The 5,480-nt window shown below is 34.9% G+C and overlaps 1 long non-coding RNA gene across 1 annotated transcript; it reads right to left on the minus strand.

Moving 5' to 3' along the window:
- Positions 1 to 1,393: 1,393 nt before the first annotated feature.
- On the minus strand, positions 1,394 to 4,358 carry LOC117117718. The gene is made up of 3 exons (XR_004446938.1): positions 4,246 to 4,358; positions 2,406 to 2,490; positions 1,394 to 1,709 (listed from the first exon to the last, which is right to left on the minus strand). It is a non-coding gene; the product is annotated as an uncharacterized LOC117117718 (long non-coding RNA).
- Positions 4,359 to 5,480: the final 1,122 nt, after the last annotated feature.

Raw genomic sequence — 5,480 nt, forward strand, 5'->3', positions numbered from 1 at the left:
TATATATATATATATTTGCAATTTTTCTTATTTAGGTATTGCATGAAGTTGGAATATTGGAACAATGTACGAGGTACGCTGGCACAAGTCTAGGCGCCCTTACAGCCTGTTTTGCCGCCCTGGGCATACCACCAAGACATATTATTGTGGAGGTTGAAAAGGTTCGAAAGGACGTACAAAATATGCTTCTAGGTATGTGGATTTTTTTTCTTCCGATTATATTACAGATTCCTGGCTGTATTGGAGCCGCTAAGCAGAGAGACCTTTGCCACTTAAAGGATTGACTCATATTATAATATTAGAAAGGCATGCGTGGCTATAATATACGGTAATAATTACACCAGTCTTAACCAATTCATAATTCTGATTGGCGGTGACTGTTCTAACCTAATCCATATATACATTAACTTCCAATCAGAATCAGCAATTGTTTTAAGACTGGTGTAACGATAGCAGCTGTCTCTTATACACATCTAGATGTGTATAAGAGACAGCACAAGATGCTATCAATAGCCGGATTTATGAGGTCTTAATTCTACAAATGATCGTGCGCGGATATTTATTATGATTTATATCACTGGATCGCCGGAATTAAATAAAATTTGCCAATTATGTTTCTTATACAATGAACAAGTAATTCTCGAACGACATTACATACTTAAATATAATTAGGCCTAAGCATTATTATATTATATTATATTATATAAAACTAGAATCTTTATATTCTATTTATATTGCGTTTATATACTTCTGATGTAACATTTCCGAGTATGCAAGAAATAAAAGTAAACTGTAGTGTAATTTATAATACATCATTGTGTGTACTTCCTTTTGTCGTAATTGCATTAATAATAATATATATTTCATGATTATTAATCAGTATATAATCGAATTAAATATATTACAAACACTTCGAATTCGAATATAGCACTACAGGCTACTATATCTTATAAACACTCTTTCCAAATATATTCACATGATCAACAAATTTCGAAAATGTTATCAGAGCAAGGTGCTGTCGAATTTTACAAAACAGGAAATGACGTCGGTTGCTAGGCTACAGCTCATGCATATTCAGTAACACCTGTGCTCATTAGACTAACAATAAAAACTTTTAGCTCTTGACAAAATCGACCAAAAAGATTTTATTGTTAGTCTAATTAGAACAGGTGCACTGAATATTCATGATTATGCATGAGCTTGTTGCTTAGCAACCACGTCATTTCCGGTTTTATGTTTTTGTTGAGGGCGTCCTCAAAAGATTTGCTAGTTTAATAATTAAAGTAGCAGACATTGATGAAGCAATTCTTCACTTTTGGTTTAAGCTTATAATAAGGATATTTTAGCTATTTATTACAGTAAACACAGACATTAAATAAGATGAAAAGAGATGCACAATTCCATTTGATATTTATTTTCAAGCATTGAAATCAAGTTGGGATATATGTATACATTTTATATTTATATATTGTAGGTTTATATCATGTACATTATCCAGCAAAAATCAATAGGCCTGGTTTTAATCCTCAAAATGTTATATCATATTATCTTACATGTCTATATTCTTCACAACAAACGGGTTACTTTATTAATAAGATAAACATTAGCAGTAATAATACAATATTACTATCAATGAATAATTGGAAATTCTGTTGCCCTTTCAGTCCGGACATTCTTTTCTGATAGTTGTGGCTTCTTTGTCTACATCACTGGAATAGAAAAATATTAAGAAAAGATTAAGAAACAGAGAAAGAATTATAATGGAGTATCATCACAACATAATATATAAATAAAAACAGTGGCAGATCCAGGAGTTTGAAATAGAGGGGCCCTCTCAGATTTTAAATTTGAATGTATTTTTTTTTCTCCAATATTTTACCATTTTAAAAGATTTAGGGGGGGGGGTGGCAGGCCGGCTTCCCCCATCCCCCCCCCCCTTAAATCCGCCACTAAAAAATTAGTGAGCACCCCGACCTTAACATTATTGTATTCAGTTATCGCAATGGACAATGCTGCTGATACAACATAATAGTACTTCGCAATTCTTATCATATTTTATTTTAAATATTGATTATAGTATCATCATATTACGAAATGATGTGAGGATTTTTAAAAACATGGTATTGGGTAGGACAAGTAGATCGCAATAGCGCTAACAAATTATGTTAGCATTCCAATTGTAATGGGCAAATACAATTTATAAAAAGTGTACTATTCGATAGAAATGAATATATAGATTCATAAATACAGTATATTCAAACAATAAACATAATACTATAACGATATCTTCATACAAACATTTTTCATGATATAATATTTTTTGAATGATTGATTGAATTTATTCGATGCTCAACATGCACAAGCAAAATAACAAATGGATTGAGATAAAGAAAAGTAAAAATTACCGAGCATCAGGAACGCCCATTAGACTGGAGTCCAGCCCACTTCCAACGAGGTCCAATTTAAATATACGCTCTTGTCTGTCATGAGCTGAAAGATAAACAAAGTATTTCACATTTCGACAGTGGCGTAACAGGCGGGGGGGGGGGCAGGGGCAGACTGTTCCCCTGACGGTTTTTACCGGGCTGAACTAGCCGCAGTACCGGGCTGGGTAATAAGAGAAAAGAAAGAGGGGAGAGGGAGGGAAAGAGAAAGAAGAGGAAGAGAAAAGGAAAGGAAAAAGGAAAAGAAAAAGAGGAGAGAAAAATAAAGACAAGAATAAAAAGGAAGATATTATAATGACCAGACTCACAACACCCTGCAACCTCTTCTCCACTTAACTTCTTTGATCTAAGCTGCCAGATGGCGTAACCACCGGGGAACAAGGGGAAAATATCTATCTTTGGAAAATTTTTCCCACCATCCCCTGAAAGTGCCTAAAAATCTCAAATTTCGTGCGCTTCGCGCGCATTTCTTGTCAAGGTAGGCCGATTTCCTTTAAAAATTTCACATTTTAGGGATTTTTGATCAATTTCGACGAAATTAGAATTAAAAACACCGGGGGACAAGGGGAAAATATCCATCTTTGGAAAATCTTTCCCCACCCCTTGATAAATGGCCCTTTCATCCTCTGAAAGTGCCTAAAATCCTCAAATTTCGCGCGCTTCGCGCGCATTTCTTGTTACGGTAGGCCAATTTCCTCTATAAATTGCACATTTTAGGGAGAATTTGATCAATTTGATAGTGAAAGAATATGTTAATAAATAAAACCATGATGAAAATGTATATATTTAGTTCAAACACACGTGTGTGGCCTATATTATAAATAAGATAAACCCTATGTCGTATTGTTTTCTATATGGGGAGGGGGTGGGTTGGGTATGATAAATTACTAACCGGGAAAATTATTACCTTCCACCCCCCCCCCCCCCCCCCCCCCCCCTGTTACGCGCCTGCGCATTTCGACTTTCTTTTGGAGGGGCGCCATAAGCGTTTCCTGTTAAATTGTATTCATATTTAAGTCGTTTCCGGCCATCTAGAGTAGGCCTATGGACCATGGAGTTACATAATCATAAATCCATATGTGAAATCCCCCTGGATCCCCTCTATTTCGAATTTCTGGATCCGTCACTACAGTAGTAGCTTTATTTGATATCGACACCATGGAAGTACACATCCATTAAGATATTTATATCAGTATTTTGTTGGGCTATAACAAATTTCGATTATTCAAGTTGTGCACCAGACAGTGGCGGCACCAGGATTTCCCCGACGAGGGGTCCAAGGCTGTCTCCAAGGTCCCCGACAGGGGGAGGGGGGCTGATGTCGACGATGAGAAAAAATTGGGCGTGGTCAGGCGTCGCTTACAACCTTTTAAATATGACAATTTAGGGGTTTCAAAGGCTTGTTTAATCGAATTTATAGTCTATTAATATGTACAAAATACATATAATTTTTTTAAATGTTTTTTCTCTCCGACGAATTGTGGTTTTTCGATAGACTCTTGGTAATAAATTGCATATAATGTAAATGAAAAAAAAAACAGATACGAATCTACAATGTAAACAACAAACGGAAGTTAACAAGCCCCAAGCTGTAATTACTGTAAATAACCTTTCTTTAGCCAGTTTCAGGTCTTTATAGTCACTTGGAATGTCTATGTTGTTGAATAGAATGCAACCATGCTAGTGTATGCTTCTGTCGAGGAAATTGTCAATGCCTTCAATGCGGTTGCCTAACTTACTAACAAAACAATAACCATAAAACGATAGCAGAATTCGATCCAAAATCGACGATATTACTCACATTTGTTATTAATTGCAAAGTCTTCTTCGTGGTCCATTGAGTAATGCTTACGGTATATTATGTAGAACGCCACCTGGAGTGGTATAAAAAACAATTCATTATTTGTTTTTCTAATGCGCCATTCCTTTATGACGATGATGATAATGAGGGTGATGATAATAATAATAATAATAATAATAATAATAATAATAATAATAATAATAATAATAATAATAATAACAATAATAATAATAATGATGGTGGTGGTGGTTATAATGATATTAATGATGTTGATGGTGATGATGATGGTGGTGGTTATGATGATGTCGATAATTATTATTAGGTTGATGATTTTAGGATAAGAATCGAAAAAAAGACTTCGGTGGAATCAGTATATAGGCTGTTATGTGACACAAAGGTATTAATTGTCAGGCCGGCCCTAATTACTTGCAATCAAATTTTATCACCCTTTTAAAGTGAGGGACATGCATTTTTGTAAAGTAGGCTTATGTATGTGCTATTTCCTGGCAGAGGAGCCATTTTTTTCAACCATGGTGTTGTACAAGTCCGCCCCTTGATGGGACCGGGTAGTGGTTCTACTGGTAACCAGCATGGGCGCAGATCATGGGGAGACAGGGGACACGTCCCCTACATATTTTAAAGGGGGTTTTGGTAACACTCACTTTTCGACCGCAACGTAATTTCATAAGTAAAGAAGATGCCTGAAAGTTGTTAAATTGAACTGAATAATTAATGACCCAGGTTTTAACGAAAGAGCGCTACAGCCAAAGTACAGTACCGTACATCTTATCTTATAGCAAGATTCCAGTATCTCTGCCCACTAACATCTGAATTATATGCGAGTGCGCGTGCCTTTATTATATTTGAGAAGTATGATAAAAAGTATATGATTGGTTTTCGGCACCGGAGTAGGTACATGAAAGTAAATACATCAAAGACAATTAAGTTTTATTTTCTATGGTACAATACGGAAGTTAATTAGATCTCTATTGTTGCCTATTATTGCCGATAATTGTAGATAAAAGACCATGTGATGTGATGATGATAAATTTTACTATATAACAGTGTCATATATATACAAATTATATTATCAATTTTTAATATTTATAGAATTGTTAAATTTGGATGCAATTGTATTTATCCTGATAACTTTATATTGTATTTTATATTGCCCGCGGTACGGTAGGCCTAATTTTGTATGTTTTTGTATGTATTTTTATGAGACTGTAATGAGG

This window comes from Anneissia japonica, unplaced genomic scaffold, assembly GCF_011630105.1.
Source record: "Anneissia japonica isolate Jap-2015-1 unplaced genomic scaffold, ASM1163010v1 scaffold234_len1672027_cov178, whole genome shotgun sequence".
Taxonomy (NCBI): Eukaryota; Metazoa; Echinodermata; class Crinoidea; order Comatulida; family Comatulidae; genus Anneissia; species Anneissia japonica.